Genomic DNA, 19,397 nt, shown 5'->3' with positions numbered 1-19,397 from the left:
GGGTGGGATTCACTCTGTGAGTGTGATATATACACGGGTGGGATTCACTGTGTGAGTGTGATATATACACGGGTGGGATTCACTGTGTGAGTGTGATATATACACGGGTGGGATTCACTGTGTGAGTGTGATATATACACGGGTGGGATTCACTGTGTGAGTGTGATATATACACGGGTGGGATTCACTGTGTGAGTGTGATATATGCACGAGTGGGATTCACTATGTGAGTGTGATATATACACGGGTGGGATTCACTGTGTGAGTGTGATATATACACGGGTGGGATTCACTGTGTGAGTGTGATATGTACACGGGTGGGATTCACTGTGTGAGTGTGATATATACATGGGTGGGATTCACTGTGTGAGTGTGATATATACACGGGTGGGATTCACTGTGTGAGTGTGATATATACATGGGTGGGATTCACTGTGTGAGTGTGATATATACACGGGTGGGATTCACTCTGTGAGTGTGATATATACTCGGGTGGGATTCACTGTATGAGTGTGTTATATACACGGGTGGGATTCACTCTGTGAGTGTGATATATACACGGGTGGGATTCACTGTGTGAGTGTGATATATACACGGGTGGGATTCACTGTGTGAGTGTGATATATACACGGGTGGGATTCACTGTGTGAGTGTGATATATACACGGGTGGGATTCACTGTGTGAGTGTGATATATACACGGGTGGGATTCACTGTGTGAGTGTGATATATACACGAGTGGGATTCACTATGTGAGTGTGATATATACACGGGTGGGATTCACTGTGTGAGTGTGATATACACACGGGTGGGATTCACTGTGTGAGTGTGATGTATACACGGGTGGGATTCACTGTGTGAATGTGATATATACACGGGTGGGATTCACTGTGTGAGTGTGATATATACACGGGTGGGATTCACTGTGTGAGTGTGATATATACACGGGTTTGATTCACTGTGTGAGTGTGATATATACACGGGTGGGATTCACTGTGTGAGTGTGATATATACACGGGTGGGATTCACTGTGTGAGTGTGATATATACTCGGGTGGGATTCACTGTGTGAGTGTGATATATGCACGGGTGGGATTCACTGTGTGAGTGTGATATATACACGGGTGGGATTTCACTGAGTGAGTGTGATATTTAAACAGGTGTAACTTACTGTGTCATTGTGCTGTACTTACAGGTGTGATTCACTGTGTGAGTGTTCTGTATGTACAGGTATGACACTGCGAATGTGATATTTGTACAGGTATGACTCACTGCATGAGCGTGATGTACATGCAGGTATAAATATCCTGATGTGAGAGACAGACTGACGTGGCTCATTGTGAGTGTGATATGCATACAGGTAATTCTCACTGTGAGGGTAATTTCTATACAGATATTATTCACTGTGAGTGTGATATACATACAGGTATTTCATCGATTCGTGGGGCACTGGTACCAGTACTGGTGAAAGAGGGAGTTGTTCCTTTGGGACGGGCTTCACTTTAACCGGGCTGGGAAAAAGTGTCCTGGCGAATTGAATAACTTGGGCGGTAGATAGGGCTTTAAACTAAAAAGGGGGTGGATGGTTCAGGTAAGGGTAAATTTATAAATCTAAAGAGAAAAGTCAAGGCTATAGAGCAGTGTTGCGATTTGGGTAATGATAAGCAGAATGTGTCAGGAAGGGACAGAGAGTTTAATGGTAATAGTGCATCAGCGAATAAGGTCAATTCAGGGAAAAGTGGTAAAAAGTTAAAATTAAAGGCTCTTTATCTCAATGGATGAAGCATTTGTAACAAGATAGAGGAATTAATGGCACAAATGGAGATAAATGGGTTTGATCACGTCGCCATTAATGAGACGCGATTGCAGGATGACCAAGGTTGGGAACAAATATTCCAGGGCACTTGACTTTTCGAAAAGACAGACAAAATGGAAAAGGAGGGGTGGGGGGAGCCCTGATAATAAAGGATGAGATCAGGACTGTGGTGAGAAAGGATCTTAGTTCAGAAAATCAGGAAGTAGAATCAGTATGGATGGAGATAAGAAATAACAAGGGGCAGAAAGCATTGGTGGGAGTAGTTCATGGGCCCCCTAATAGTAGTTATATTGTTGGACAGTGTATTAATCAAGAAATAAGAGGAGCTTGTAGCAAAGGTAATGCAATAATCATGGGGGACTTCAATCTTCATATAGACTGGGCAAATCAAATTGGCAAAAGTAGTTTGGAGGATGAGTTCATGGAATGCATTCGAGACAGTTTCCTAGAACAATTTATTTGTGGAATCAACCAGGGAACAGGCTATTTTAGATCTTGTCTTGTGTAATGATATGGTTAATTAGTAATCTCATAGTAAGGGATCCTCTCGGGATCAGTGATCATAATATGATAGAATTTCACATTGAGTTTGAGAGTGATGTACTTAAATCCGAAACAAAAGTCTTAAACTTAAACAAATCCAATTACATAGGTATGAGGGGCAAGTTGGCTGAGGTTGATTCGAAATTAGATTAAAAGATATGATGATAGATAAGCAATGGCTCACATTTAAATAAATATTTCATAATTCTTAACAAATATGCATTCCATGGAGGAATAAAAACTCTACAGGAAAAGTGATCCATCCGTGGCTAACTAAAGAAGTTAAGGACAGTATTAGATTAAAAGAAGAGGCTTATAATGTTGCCAAGAAGAGTAATAAGCCTGAGGATTGGGAGAGTTTTCGAAACCAGCAAAGGATGACCAAAAAATTGATAAAGAGGGAAAAATAGTAAGCAGTGAGGAGGACCCAAATAATCTACAAAGCGATATAGACAGATTAAGTGAGTGGGCAAGAAGGTGTCAGATGGAGTATAATGTGGAGAAATGAGAGGTTATTCACTTTGGTAGGAAGAATAGAAAAATATAATATTTTTTAAATCGTGAGAAACTATTAAATGTTGGAGTTCAGCGGGATTTGCGTGTCCTTGTACACGAAACACAGAAAATTAGCATGCAGGTACAGTAAGCAATTAGGAAGACAAATGGTATGATGGCCTTTATTGCAAGGGGGTTGGAGTACAAGAGTAAGGAAGTCTTGCTGCAATTGTACAGGGCTTTGGTGAGACCACACCTGGAGTATTGTGTACAGTTTTGATCTCCTTACCTAAGGAAGGATATACTTGCCTTAGAGGTAGTGCAATGTAGTTTCACGAGATTGATTCCAGGGATGAGATGGTTGTCCTATGAGGAGAGATTAAGTAGAATGGACCTATACTTTCTGGAGTTTAGAAGAATGAAAGGTGATCTCATTGAAACATATAAGATTCTGAGAGGGCTTGACAGGGTAGATGCTGAGAGGTTTTTTCTCCTGGCTGGAGTGTTTAGAACTAGGGGGCCTGGTCTCAGGATAAGGGGTCAGTCATTTAAGACTGAGATGAGGAGGAATTTCTTCACTCAGAGGGTTGTGAATCTTTGGAATTCTCTACCCCAGAGGGCTGTGGATGCACAGTTGTTGAGTATATTCAAGACTCAGATGGATTGATTTTTGGATTCTAACGGAATCAAGGGATATGGGAATCAGGCAGGAAAGTGGAATTGAGATGGAAGATCAGCCATGACCTTATTGAATGGCGGAGCAGGCTTGAGGAGCCCTGTGGCCTACTCCTGCTCCTATTTCTTATATTCTTATGTTCTTATTTCTCACTGTGAGTGCGATATACATATAGATATTACTCACTGCGAGTGTGATAAAAATACAGGCGTGACTAACTGTAAGTGTGATATACATATTTGTATCACTCACTGTAAGTGTGATATACATGCCAGTATGACTCACTGTGAGTGTGATATTCATGCAGTTTTACTCACTATGAGTGTGATTATACATACTGGTATTTCTCTCTGTGAGTGTGCCATACATAAATGTGTGACTTGCTGTGAGAGTGATATACATGCAAGTGTGACTCACTGTGTAAGTGTGATATATGTATAGGTGTGACTTACTGTGTGAGTATGATATATGTATGGCTGTGTTTTACTGTGAGTGTCATACATGTATGGGTGTGAATCACTGTGAGTGTGATAGATGGTTGTGATTTGCCTCATGAGTGTGATATACATACAGGTATGATGCATGGGTGTGATTTACATATGGTTTGATTTGCTGTGTGAGTGTGATAAATGCATCGTGTAAACCACCATGTGAGTGTGATACATATACTAGGGTGAATCACTGTTTGAGTGTGATACACGTGTGAGTGTGATTCACCGTGCGATTGTAATGGGCACACGGATGTGATATAAGTATGAGTGGGTTCTACTGCGTGAGTGTAATTGACACATGGGTGTGATATATGTATGGGTGTGATTTACTGTGTGTGTGAGATACATGGGTGTGATATATGTATGGGTGTGATTTACTGTGTGTGTGAGATACATGGGTGTGATATATGTATGGGTGTGATTCACTATGAGGGTGTATTTGACACATGAGTGTGATATATGTATGGGTGTGATTCACTGAGTGTGATACATGCACAGGTGTGATATACTGTCTGAGCATATAAACCCAAGGGTGTGATTTAATGTGTGAGTGTGAAACACCCATGGGTGTGATATACCCTTGGGGGTGATTCACTGTGAGAGTGTAATAGACACATGGGTATGATATACCTACGGGTGTGATTCGTAGTGGGGGTGTGAGATGCACAGGTGTGATTTACTGTCTGAGTATAATAGATCCGGGGTGTGATTTATTGAGTGTGTGATCCGTATATGGGTGTGATTCCCTGTATGAGTGTGTGCTACCCATCAGTGTTTCCCACTGACACTCACTCTCTTGTAGATCAAAGCCAGCATTTTCACAGCCTGAGGCACCTCCTGTTAAAGTTGCCTGGGAATGCCTGATTATTGATGTGTGAATATTTGGGCTTTGTGGGGTGCGGGTCCCACGTTAGCTTGACCTGGCATTTGGTGACAGGCGAGTGAGGAAATTCGGAATCTTGCCCTCCCTTTTGAATTTGTGAACCCCGTTCTCTATTAGAGGGTGTATCGTTGGAGCATTACAGTGTGTGTTATCAATATAAAACTGCTGTTATTGTCGGATAAATCACTGCCAATCACAGTTCACTCCAAAACCCTGGAAATTGCTCCAAAAAAGTCAAAACTCTGAATGATCTGGCTTCTAATCCCCGTTGCAAATTTCTAGATCCATCACTGTACACAATATATTATTGTGTACAGTGTATTAAGACGCTCCTCAAAATCTAAGTCTGTGACCAAGCACCTGAGCTAATATCTCTTTGTGTGGCTCGGTGTCAAATTTTGTTTGATAATCGCTCCTGTGAAGCACCTTGGGATGTTTTACTACATTAAAGGCACTACTTAAATGCAAGTTGTTGTTGTTCCCCACAGCAGTGTTGGATGTATTCAGAACACCTATAGTTTCAGGTACAACCAGCTCGTGCCTGATTACACTCCTCTGAAGCGCCTTGGGACATTCTACTACGTTAAAGGCGCTTATACAAATGCAAGTTGTTGTTGTGCCCCTCTCCTGTCTCTTGTCATAGGGAAGACTTCTATGTTTTGTTGATCAGAGAAAAAAATGGTCCAAATTGTCAAATATGATCCTGAGAAACTTGGAAATGCTGGGCTTCCTTGTGACGAACCAGAATTTAACTTGTATTGTCATCACCAAGCAGTGACTCTGGTCAAAGACCTACATTCAGGTTTGAGTTTGTTGTTATTGGAATTCTCAACTTTTTTTAAGGGGGGAAAACATGTTAACTTTTTAGGAGCTTTGGGTTGTGATGTTTGTACACACGCGGGCAGAGACGAGAAGAAGAGGGCTATTAGAAGATGGAGAGTTTCATCCCGAGTGGCTTCTATGATAAAACCCATTTACTAGGGGAATGAGTAACTATTTGTAAAGAATGTCAAAGGACATGCGGATGGCAGCAGAGTAAACAGCTTCAGTTGAAGAGCTGGCACTGGTCCAGTAACTTGCCCAAGTGGCCATATCTCATGTGTGTGCCTTGGACAGGTGAGTATCAGAGTGCTATTCCACCATGGAGGGCATCACAGCCAAGCCCGATCCCCCTCTTATGCAACAGCCATGTGAAAGCACTTTCCAATAGAAGTCGCGAGACAGTGATCAGGAGGAGGGACACTGGCCAATGGTACTCGTCCCTGGCCTGGCCCAGATCTAGCTGTGTCACTGTCCCTGATTGAGATCTGCTAACTCAGCACCATCTGCAAACTGAAGCCGACCCCCCTCCCCTCACCCCCGATTTGTAGATCTATTCACTGAGTGGTGCATTCACCCACTGAGCTCCGAGGGGCGACTCACAAAACGCTGCCACGAGGTTTAATTTCTTCTCTGTGCTATTTTTACCAAACCTGTTTACGTGTTTGAGTTCAATTTCACCATTCGTCATTAAAATAGAACAGGCCGACACGAACTGGTCAACTGGGTGCGTTAAAAATATCCCACAGAGAAAGTCAAATCTGTAAAACAAGCACCGCCTTGTACAATTAGGGAAGGAGGAGCCCCAGTTGAAAGGAGGTGCAACAGCTGTAGCTCACTGGCTGCACTCTCCCTCGCCTCTGAGTCAGAAGGTCAAGGGTTCAAACCTCATTCCACAGACTTGAGCACATAATCCAGGCTGACACATTCAGTGCAGTACTGAGGGAGTGCTGCACTGTCGGAGGTGCTGACTTTCAGATTAGGCATTAAACCGAGGCCTCATTTGCCATCTCAGGTGGACGTAAAACATTTCGAAGAAGAGCAAGGGAGTTCTCCCCGGTGTCCTGGCCAATATTTATCCCTCAACCAACATCACTAAAAACAGATTATTTGGTCATTATCACAATGTTTGTGGGACCTTGCTGTGTGCAAATTAGTCGTTGTGTTTCCTACATTACAACAGTGACTACATTTCAAAAGTACTTCATTGGCTGTAAAGCACTTTGGGACGTCCTGAGGTTGTGAAAGGCGCTATATAAATACAAGTCTTTCTCTCTTTTGAAGGGGACTGACTGCAGCAAACCGATTACTAGCTCATGCTAGTGAAGCAGATGTGTATTTGTGTAGACAGGGTCCATCCTGAGATAAACTACCTTCTCTCTTCCACTCCGTTAAAATACAAAGAAGCATTTTTGGATTGATATCTTGATAATGGAGAGTCAACAGAAGACTTGTTAAATGTTGAGTGGTGGTATGGGGGCTGACTCTCAGTTCCAGCCCTGTTTTATGTATTGTGTACAGTGTGTTATTCCCCTTCACTTTACACTAACTCTGTCCTAATGCAACACAGGCACTTCCTCTGTGGTATTTCTGTTTGCCCAGATATCTCCTGATTGGCCAGGATCGGTGATGCAGCTCCAGTGTTTGAACCGCAAGCTCCATTAATGAGAGGGTGTACCGCATCGAGCCATCTGCTGACTCCTTTCTCAGCTCCTGCCCTGCCTGTGGTTTCATAAAATCATAGAATTATAGAAAGTTATGGCACAGAATGAGGCCATTTGGCCCATCGTGTCAGTGCCGGATGAAAAAGAGCCATCCAGCTTAATCCCACTTTCCAGCACTTGGTCCGTAGCCCTGTAGGTTACGGCACTTCAAGTGCTCATCCAGGTACTTTTTAAATGAGTTGAGGGTTTCTGCCTCTACCACCCTTTCAGGCAGTGAGTTCCAGACCTCCACCACCCTCTTGGTGAAAAAATTTCTCCTCAGCTCCCCTCTAATCCTTCTACCAATTACTTTAAATCTATGGCCTCTGATTATCGACCTCTCTACTAAGGGAAATAGGTCCTTCCTATCCACTCTATCTAGGCCCCTCATAATTTTATACACCTCAGTTAAATTTCCCCTCAGCCCTTTGTTCCAAAGAAAACAACCCCAGCCTATCTAATCTTTTCTCATAGCTAAAATTCTCCAGCCCTGGCAACATCCTCGTAAATCTCCTCGGTATCCTCTCTAGTGCAATTACATCTTTCCTGTAATGTGGTGACCAGAACTGTACACTGTACTCAAGCTGTGGCCTAACCAGTGTTTTATACAATTCTAGAATAGCCTTCCTATTCTTATATTCTGTGCCTCGGCTAATAAAGGAAAGTATCCCGTATGCCCTCTTAACCACCTTATCTACCTGTCCTGCTACCTTCAGGGATCTGTGGACATGAACTCCAAGGTCCCTTTGTTCCTCTACACCTTTCAGTATCCTCCCATTTATTGTGTACTCCCATGTCTTGTTTGCCCTCCCCAAATGCATCACCTCACACTTCTCTGGATTGAATTCCATTTGCCACTTTTCTGCCCACCTGACCAGTCCATTGATATCTTCCTGCAGTCTACAGCTTTCCTCCTTACTATCAACCACACGGCCAATGTTTGTATCATCTGCAAACTTCTTGATCAAGCCCCCCACATTCAAGTCCAAATCATTAATATATACCACAAAAAGCAAGGGATCTAGTACTGAGCCCTGCAGAACGCCACTGGAAACAGCCTTCCAGTCACAAAAGCACCTGTCAATCATTACCCTTTGCTTCCTGCCACTGAGCCAATTTTGGATCCAACTTGCCACTTTCCCTTGGATCCCATGGGCTTTTATTTTTTGACCAGTCTGCCATGTGGGACCTTGTCAAAAGCCTTGCTAAAATCCATGTACGCTACATCAAACGCACTACCCTCATTGACCTTCTTTGTTACCTGCTCAAAAAATTCAATCAAATCAGTCAGACATGCCTTCCTTTATCAAATCCATACCAAACCCATGCCTTTCTAAATGACAATTTATGCTGTCCCTCAGAATCGATTTCAATAATTTTCCCACCACTGAGGTTAGACTGACTGACCCATAATTACTCGGTTTTAAACAACGGTACAACATTAAGAGTCCTCCAGTCCTCCGGCACCCATGCCTGTAGCCAGGGAGGATTGGAAAATGATGGTCAGAGCCTCCACTATTTCCTCCCTTGCTTCTCTCAACAGCCTGGAATACATTTAATCCGGGCCTGGCGGTTTCACTGTTCCTTTCTCAGCTCCTGACCTGCCTGTGGTTTCACTCTTTCTTCCTCAGTTTAGCCCCATGCACTTTTGTGTTTGGATTCAAGAGCTGAGAAGTAGCAAGCCGTAGCCAGTGTAGGGAGAACCAGTCGCATTAACCAGTCGCATTAACCAGCAGCGCGAATCCCAGCCTGCCCGAGAGCTGCCCGAACCAACACTGTGTCTGCTCAGTCTACAGTGTGCAAGCTGCAACTTACAATGGAAAGTCTCACCACGCTCTTATCTTCCAAGGGATTCACACATCAAGCCACTAACACAAACGTGATCACTCACTGATACCCAGGCTTTGAAAGAAAGAACCTACATCTATACAGCACCTTTCAAGACCGCAGGACGTCCCAAAGCACTTTACAGCTAGTGAAGTACTTTTGAAGAGTAGTCACTGTTGTAATGTAGGAAACGCAGCAGCCAATTTGCACACAGTGAGATCCCAGAAACAGCAATATGATAACGACCAGATAATCTGTTTCCTGTGGTGTTGGATAAATATTGTTCAGTACACCAGGGCAAACTCTTCTGCTCTTCTTTGCAATAGTGCCATGGGATCTTTCATGTCCACCTGAAGAGGGCAGATGGAGCACTCCCTCAGTACTGCACTGGAGTGTCAACCTATACTTATGTGCTCAAGCCTCTGGAGGAGGATTTGAACTCATAACCTACTGCCATCAGAGGCGAGAGTGATACCACTGAGCCATGGGTAGGTTGGGGGCAGAGCAGTCATCAGCGCCCCCTATAGTTTGGGAAATCCAGCCGTGGGGGGACATTGGGCACCTACCTGATGTTGCTCAGTGAGAAAGGAATTGAAAGTGCAGGCCATGCTGACCAACACTTCGGGCAACCACTTGATCTGTCATTAGCACATCAGCTGATGTCGTGTTGCTTCCTGGCAGTGGGCTGCAAGCCAAGACCTTGAGTGAAGTGCTGCTCCTATGTTGCTTCCAATGGAGCTTTGCCGCTGACACCCTGGGTCACAGCACATTTGTTCTTGGTCACCGGTAGGCAGTTGCACCAATGGCAACACACAAGGGCCAGGATTGTCCACTTTTTGCTGATGGCACGAAGTCAGGAGGGATAGTAATTAGTGCAGATGGGAGAAGGAAGTGTCAAAGGGACATTGATAGACTAAGTGAGTGGACAAAACTGTGGCAGATGAAGTTCAATGTGAGGAAGTGTGAGGTCATCCACTTTGGACCTAAGAAAGATAAATTGGATTTTCTAAATGATGACAAACTAGGGACTGTAGAGGAGCAAAGAGATCTGGGATTCCAAGTTTTTTTTAATTTATTCGTTCATGGGATGTGGGCGTTGCTGGCGAGGTCGGCATTTATTGCCCATCCCGAATTGCCCTTGAGAAGGTGGTGGTGAGCCGCCTTCTTGAACCGCTGCAGTCCGTGTGATGACGGTTCTCCCACTGTGCTGTTAGGAAGGGAGTTCCAGGATTTTGACCCAGCGACGATGAAGGAACGGCGATATATTTCCAAGTCAGGATGGTGTGTGACTTGGAGGGGAACGTGCAGGTGGTGTTGTTCCCATGTGCCTGCTGCTCTTGTCCTTCTAGGTGGTAGAGGTCGTGGGTTTGGGAGGTGCTGTCGAAGAAGCCTTGGCGAGTTGCTGCAGTGCATCCTGTGGATGGTACACACTGCAGCCACTGTGCGCCGGTGGTGAAGGGAATGAATGTTTAGGGTGGTGGATGGGGTGCCAATCAAGCGGGCTGCTTTATCTTGGATGGTGTCGAGCTTCTTGAGTGTTGTTGGAGCTGCACTCATCCAAGCAAGTGGAGAGTATTCCATCACACTCCTGACTTGTGCCTTGTAGATGGTGGAAAGGCTTTGGGGAGTCAGGAGGTGAGTCACTCGCCGCAGAATACCCAGCCTCTGACCTGCTCTTGTAGCCACAGTATTTATATGGCTGGTCCAGTTAAGTTTCTGGTCAATGGTGACACCCAGAATGTTGGTGGCGGGGGATTCGGCGATGGTAATGCCGTTGAATGTCAAGGGGAGGTGGTTAGACTCTCTCTTGTTGGAGATGGTCATTGCTTGGCACTTAACAGGTGCGAATGTTACTTGCCACTTATGAGCCCAAGCCTGGATGTTGTCCAGGTCTTGCTGCATGCGGGCTCGGACTGCTTCATTATTTGAGGGGTTGCGAATGGAACTGAACACTGTGCAATCATCAGCGAACATCCCCATTTCTGACCTTATGATGGAGGGAAGGTCATTGATGAAGCAGCTGAAGATGGTTGGGCCAAGGACACTGCCTTGAGGAACTCCTGCAGCAATGCCCTGGGGCTGAGATGATTGGCCTCCAACAACCACTATCTTCCTTTGTGCTAGGTATGACTCCAGCCACTGGAGAGTTTTCCCCCTGACTCCCATTGACTTCAATTTTACTAGGGCTCCTTGGTGCCACACTCGGTCAAATGCTGCCTTGATGTCAAGGGCAGTCACTCTCACCTCACCTCTGGAATTCAACTCTTTTATCCATGTTTGGACCAAGGCTGTAATGAGGTCTGGAGCCAAGTGGTCCTGGCGGAACCCAAACTGAGCATCGGTGAGCAGGTTATTGGTGAGTAAGTGCCGCTTGATAGCACTGTCGACGACACCTTCCATCACTTTGCTGATGATTGAGAGTAGACTGATGGGGCGGTAATTGGCTGGATTGGATTTGTCCTTTTTTTTTGTGGACAGGACATACCTGGGCAATTTTCCACATTGTCGGGTGGATGCCAGTGTTGTAGCTGTACTGGAACAGTTTGGCTAGAGGCGCAGCTAGTTCTGGAGCACAAGTCTTCAGCACCACAGCTGGGATGTTGTCGGGGCCCATAGCCTTTGCTGTATCCAGTGCACTCAGCCGTTTCTTGATATCACGTGGAGTGAATCGAATTGGCTGAAGACTGGCTTCTGTGTTGGTGGGGATATCGGGAGGAGGCCGAGATGGATCATCCACTCGGCACTTCTGGCTGAAGATGGTTGCAAATGCTTCAGCCTTGTCTTTTGCACTCACGTGCTGGACTCCGCCATCATTGAGGATGGGGATGTTTGCAGAGCCTCCTCCTCCCGTTAGTTGTTTAATTGTCCACCACCATTCACGACTGGATGTGGCAGGACTGCAGAGCTTTGATCTGATCCATTGGTTGTGGAATCGCTTAGCTCTGTCTATAGCATGTTGCTTCCGCTGTTTAGCATGCATGTAGTCCTGAGTTGTAGCTTCACCAGGTTGGCACCTCATTTTTAGGTACGCCTGGTGCTGCTCCTGGCATGCTCTTCTACACTCCTCATTGAACCAGGGTTGATCCCCTGGCTTGTTGGTAATGGTAGACTGAGGAATATGCCGGGCCATGAGGTTACAGATTGTGCTGGAATACAATTCTGCTGCTGCTGATGGCCCACAGCGCCTCATGGATGCCCAGTTTTGAGCTGCTAGATCTGTTCTGAATCTATCCCATTTAGCACGGTGGTAGTGCCACACAACACGTTGGATAGTGTCCTCAGTGCGAAGACGGGACCTCATCTCCACGAGGACTGTGCGGTGGTCACTCCTACCAATACTGTCATGGACAGATGCATTTGCGACAGGTGGATTGGTGAGGACGAGGTCAACTAATTTTTCCCTCGCGTTGGTTCGCTCACCACCTGCCGCAGGCCCAGTCTAGCAGCTATATCCTTCAGGACTCAGCCAGCTCGGTCAGTAGTGGTGCTACCGAGCCACTCTTGATGATGGACATTGAAGTCCCCCACCCAGAGTACATTTTGTGCCCTTGCTACTCTCAGTGCTTCCTCCAAGTGGTGCTCAACATGGAGGAGGACTGATTCATCAGCTGAGGGAGGACGGTAGGTGGTAATCAGCAGGAGGTTTCCTTTCCCATGTTTGACCTGATGCCATGAGATTTCATGGGGTCCAGAGTCAATGTTGAGGACTCCCAGGGCCACTCCCTCCTGACTGTAGACAGATTCACAAGTCGTTAAAAACCAGTGGCCAGGTACAAAAAGCAATCAAAAGGCTAATGTAATGTTGGCCTTTATCTGAAGGGGGCTGGAATACAAAGGGGAGGAGGTTATGCTTTAGTTGTAAAGAGCTCAGGTTGGACCCCATCTGGAGACTGTGTTCAGTTTTGGGCACCGCACCTCAGGGAGGATATATTGGCCTTGGAGGGGGTGCAGCGCAGATTCACCAGAATGAAGGGCTTAGAGGATTAAATTATGAGGACAGGTTGCATGAACTTGGCTTGTATTCCCTTGAATATAGGAGATTGAGGAGTGATTTATCGAGGTGTTTAAGATGTTAAAAGGATTCAATAAGGTATATCCGGAGATATTATTTCATCTGGTGGGAGAATCCAAGGAGACACAATCTTAAAATTAGAGCTAGGCCGTTCAGGAGTGAAATCAGGAAGCAGTTTTTCACACAAAGGGGAGTGGGAATCTGAAATTCTCTCCTCCAAAAGGCTGAGGAATGCTGGGGGTCAATTGGAGCTTTCGGTACTGAGATCAATAGATTTTTGTTGGGTAAGGGTATCAAGGGATATGGAGCAAAGGTGGGTAAATGGAGTTGAGGTACAGATCAACCATGATCTAATTAAATGGTGGAGCAGGTTCAAGGGGCTGAATGGCCTCCTCCTGTTCCTAATGCTCCTACTTCAGCATTCCTGATGCATGCTGGGAAATTCCGCATCCACGGCCCGTGATTGACCAACCATTTGTTTAACGGTCAGAAGGCCAGGTTGTGGAGTTGCCGAATTTTCCAGCCTGCCACAGCAGCACTGTGATAGAGAGCCTGCCATAATCTGGTGCCTGCTGACCTCCCTAACATGTCTTCTTCCATCTTCTCCCACCTAAACCACAATGTCCTGTATTGGAGGAATTTCAAAAACAATCTCAAAACAAAAGTGGGCCCCCCAAAAACTTTCTGAAATAAAAACTGACAAGATTGAAATATCAAAATATGGGGGAAAAAAATCTTTCATCACATTGAAATAAAAAAATACCAAACTGTTGCCACTTTACGAGTTCCTACATCCATGGATGTCATTCCAAATGGGCGCTCAACACAAGGGAACAATGTTGGTTCAAACACCACATTATGGTTCTGTTGCTCTTTTAAATATTATTGTGTGGAATCTGTGTAACATTTTGCAAATGTGAGACCTTCTCACAACGAGAGCTCAAGCCCTGAGCTCCACAGCTGTTTCCCCACCTTCTCTGTGTGTCAAAATGCAGCAAGAATCTGTGGTAAATGCAACATTACAGTAAAAATTTAAAAAGAAAACAAGCATTTAATCTCCTGTGAGAATCAATCAGCTTTTCAACAAAATTGTTCCTGAAAAATGCCATTAGTGCTGGTTTTTAATTATTACAACTTTGGGGGAACAGAAGTTCACGAATGAGATGGAAATTTGTGCAAGTGTTGGGACTGTGGAGGAGAACAAATCTCTGAAAATGGATTGCGATGCGCTGAGGGAGTGGGCCAAACTCGGGCAAATGGCATTTAACCCAGATAAGTGCACGTGGACAGGACCAACACCAAGTATACTTATACTTTACACAAACAGAACTGAAATCGCTAAGAGAGAAAAATATCTTGGCTTTATAGTTCATAATCCTCTAAAGGATCATGACCAATGCTAAGAACCTGTAGCCAAAGCAAATAGGGTATCAGTGTTCCTTGGGTTCCTTGGAACAGAGATGGTTGAGAGGAGATTTGATGGAGGTGTTCAAAATCATGAAGGGTCTAGATCGAGTAGATAGAGAGAAACTGTTCCCATTGGCAGAAGGGTCAAGAATCAGAGGACATAGATTTAAGGTGATTGGCAAAAGAACCAAAGGTGACATGAGGAAAAACCTTTTTACACAGCGAGTGGTTGGGATCTAGAATGCACTGCCCGAGGTGGTGGTGGAGGCAGATTCAATCATGGCTTTCAAACGGGAACTGGATAAGTACTTGAAAGGAAAAAATTTGCAGGGCTACGGGGAAAGGGCGGGGGAATGGGACTAGCTGGATTGCTCGTGAATAGAGCCAGCGCAGACTCGATGGATCGAATGGCCTCCTTCCGTGCAGTAACCTTTCTATGATTCTATGATTCCAAGTTGTATTAACAGGACCATTCAATAACAAAGTACACCATTTGGTCCTTGTGCAAGACCTTGATTAGATCACATTTATTAATACTGCGTCCAGTTATGGTCCCCTCCTAGGGTGGGTGATATAGAGGCTATGGTAAAGGTTGGAAGGAGAGTCACAAGAATTACTCTCAGTTTAAACAACTATAGTTACAGAGAGGCTTAAAAAGATGGCTCTATTCACTTTTGAGATGAGTAGACTTAGGCTGGATTTGATAGAGGTATATAAAATAGTTCAAGGACTCGATTGTTTTCCCACTGGTAGATTATTTCCATTCGATAGATTGGGGTAGGCCAGTGGTCATGTTTAGTAGTTACGCCAGGGTAGGGCAAGATTAGATGATGGGAGGCTCTCCTTTTCCCAGAGGGTAGTCGACATTTGGAACAAGTTGCCAACTCGTGCGGTGAGTGCTGACTCTCTGCAATCCTTCAAAATAGAGCTGGATCAGGCAGAGCTCACATCTTATAAAAGATACAATACCAGGTAACATGAGCATGGTCAATGTGGCCCCTGGACTAGTTTCCAACGTCTAAGGGGGTTGGGGAGGAATTTTCCAGATCTTTCCCCCCTAATTGGCCTTGGCTTTACTCTGTTTTTTGCCTCTCCCAGGAGATCCTCTGAGGGATAGGGATTGGGCGTCCAATCACAACGCTTCCGGCATCACCACTGTGTGGAGCAGGCTGGATGCAGCAGGTGGCCTTTTCCTGCCTGTCATCTTCATATGTTCGTATGTTTACACTGCCTTCCAGGGGCTTGTTTCTGCTCACACTCTCACCACAGCTCACACTCCTCACAGCTCACACTCTCACCACAGCTCACTCACTCCTCACAGCTCACACTCTCACCACAGCTCACACTCCTCACAGCTCACACTCTCACCACAGCTCACTCACTCCTCACAGCTCACACTCTCACCACAGCTCACTCTCCTCACAGCTCACACTCTCACCACAGCTCACTCACTCCTCACAGCTCACACTCTCACCACAGCTCACACTCTCACCACAGCTCACTCACTCCTCACAGCTCACACTCTCACCACAGCTCACACTCTCACCACAGCTCACTCACTCCTTACAGCTCACACTCTCACCACAGCTCACTCTCCTCACAGCTCACACTCTCACCACAGCTCACTCACTCCTCACAGCTCACACTCTCACCACAGCTCACTCACTCCTCACAGCTCACTCACTCCTCACTTCACACACTCTCATCAAATCTCACACTCTCCTCACAGCTCACACTCTCATCACAGCTCACACTCTCACCACAGCTCACTCACTCCTCACAGCTCACACTCTCACCACAGCTCACACTCACACCACAGCTCACACTCTCACCACAGCTCACTCACTCCTTACAGCTCACACTCTCACCACAGCTCACTCTCCTCACAGCTCACACTCTCACCACAGCTCACTCACTCCTCACAGCTCACACTCTCACCACAGCTCACACTCTCACCACAGCTCACACTCTCACCACAGCTCACTCACTCCTCACAGCTCACTCACTCCTCACTTCACACACTCTCATCAAATCTCACACTCTCCTCACAGCTCACACTCTCACCACAGCTCACACTCTCACCACAGCTCACTCACTCCTCACAGCTCACACTCTCACTACAGCTCACACTCTCACCACAGCTCACTCACTCCTCACAGCTCACTCACTCCTCACTTCACACACTCTCATCAAATCTCACACTCTCCTCACAGCTCACACTCTCATCACAGCTCACACTCTCACCACAGCTCACTCACTCCTCACAGCTCACACTCTCACCACAGCTCACACTCACACCACAGCTCACACTCTCACCACAGCTCACTCACTCCTTACAGCTCACACTCTCACCACAGCTCACTCTCCTCACAGCTCACACTCTCACCACAGCTCACTCACTCCTCACAGCTCACACTCTCACCACAGCTCACACTCTCACCACAGCTCACACTCTCACCACAGCTCACTCACTCCTCACAGCTCACTCACTCCTCACTTCACACACTCTCATCAAATCTCACACTCTCCTCACAGCTCACACACTCATCACATCTCACTCACAACTCTCAGAGTCCTCACAGCTTGCACACTCCTCACAACTCGCACAAAGCTTGCACACTTGTCACAGCTCACTCAGAGCTCGGACATTCCTCACAGCTCACTGACTGCTCGCACGATTGTCAAAGGTCACTCTCAGATCACACACTGTTCACAGCTTGCCACTCCTCACAGCTTGCTCACTACTTGCACACTCATTTTAACTCTCTTACAGCTTGAACACTGCTCATTGCTTGTGCAATCCTCACAGCTCACTCAAGGCTCACAAACTCCTCACAGCTCACTCACTCCTCACAGCTCACTCACTCCTCACAGCTCACACTCTCCTCATAGCACACTTACTTCTCACAGCACACTCACTCATCACAACTCACTCACGACTCTCAGAGACTTAAAACTTGCACACTCCTCATGACTCGTACAAAGCTTGCACACTTGTCACAGCTCACTCAGAGCTCAGACATTCTTCACAGCTCACTTACAGCTTGCACGATTGTCACAGGTCACTCTCAGCTCACACACTGCTCACAGCTCGCCACTCCTCACAGCTCGCTCCATACTTGCACACTCTTCATAACTCTCTCACAGCTTGCACGATTGTCACAGGTCACTCTCAGCTCACACATTGCTCACAGCTCGCCACTCCTCACAGCTCGCTCCATACTTGCACACTCTTCATAACTCTCTCACAGCTTGCACATTGCTCACTGCTTGTGCAATCCTCACAGCTCAGTTAAGGCTCACAAACTCCTCACAGCTCACTCACTCCTCACATAACACACTCCACACAACTCACACTCCAATCACAGCTCACACTCACATCACAGCTCACACACTCCTAACAGCTTGTACACTCCTCACAGCTCACTCAACCCTCACAGCTCACTCACTCCTCACAGCTCACTCACTCCTCACATAACACACTCCACACAACTCACACTCCAATCACAGCTCACACTCGCATCACAGCTCACACACTCCTAACAGCTTGTACACTCCTCACAGCTCACTCACTCCTCACAGCTCACTCACTCCTCACAGCTCACTCACTCCTCACAGCTCACTCACTCCTCACATAACACACTCCACACAACTCACACTCCAATCACAGCTCACACTCGCATCACAGCTCACACACTCCTAACAGCTTGCACACTCCTCACAGCTCACTCACCCCTCACAGCTCACTCACTCCTCACACCTCACTCACTCCTCACATCTCACTCACTCCTCACATCTCACTCACTCATCACATCTCACTCACTCCTCACATAACACACTCCACACATTTCACTCACTCATCACAACTCACTCACTCTGCACAGCTCACTCACTCATCACAGCTCACACACTCCTCACAGCTTGTACACTCCTCACAACTCACTCACTCCTCCCAGCTCACTCACTCCTCACAACTTACTCATTCCTCTCAGCTCACTCACTCCTCACAGCTCACTCACTCATCACAGCTCAATCACTCCTCACATAACACACTCCTCACAACTCACTCACTCCTTACAGCTCACTCACTCCTCACAGCTCACTTACTCCCCACAGCTCACTCACTCCTCACAGCTCACACACTCCCCACAACTCACACACTCCCCACAGCTCACTTACTCCTCACAGATCACTCACTCCTCACAGCTCACTCACTCCTCACAGCTCACACACTCCCCACAACTCACTCACTCCTCACAACTCACTCACTCCCCACAGCTCACTCACTCCTCACAGCTCACTTACTCATCACAGCTCACTCACTCCTCACATATCACTCACTCCTCACAGCTGACTCACTCCTCACAGCTCACTCACTCCTCACAACTCACACACTCCCCACAGCTCAGACTCTCCTCACAGCTCACTCACTCCTCACAGCTCACTCCTCACAACTCACTCACTCCTCACAGCTGAGACTCTCCTCACAGCTCACTCACTTCACACAATTCACTCACCCCTCACAGCTCACTCACCTCTCACAGCTCACTCACCCCTCACAACTCACTCACTCCTCACAGCTCACTCACTCCTCACTCACTCCTCACAGCTCACTCATTCATCACAACTCACTCACTCCTCACAGCTCACTCACTCCTCACACCTCACTCACTCCTCACAGCTCACTCATTCCTCAGAGCTCACTCACTCCTCACAGATCACTCACT

General features: G+C 46.4%; 1 protein-coding gene across 3 annotated transcripts in view; it reads left to right on the top strand.

Annotated features, from left to right (window-relative positions):
• The window catches only part of si:dkey-172j4.3 (diacylglycerol kinase delta), a 288,264-nt gene that overhangs the window by 77,947 nt on the left and 190,920 nt on the right, over positions 1-19,397 (top strand). The gene's annotated exons all lie outside the window — the stretch shown is intronic.

The sequence above is a fragment of the Heptranchias perlo genome, chromosome 15 (assembly GCF_035084215.1).
Source record: "Heptranchias perlo isolate sHepPer1 chromosome 15, sHepPer1.hap1, whole genome shotgun sequence".
Taxonomy (NCBI): Eukaryota; Metazoa; Chordata; class Chondrichthyes; order Hexanchiformes; family Hexanchidae; genus Heptranchias; species Heptranchias perlo.
Note: the sequence above shows the minus strand (reverse complement) of the source record. Positions and strands in the feature narration are given on the sequence as shown.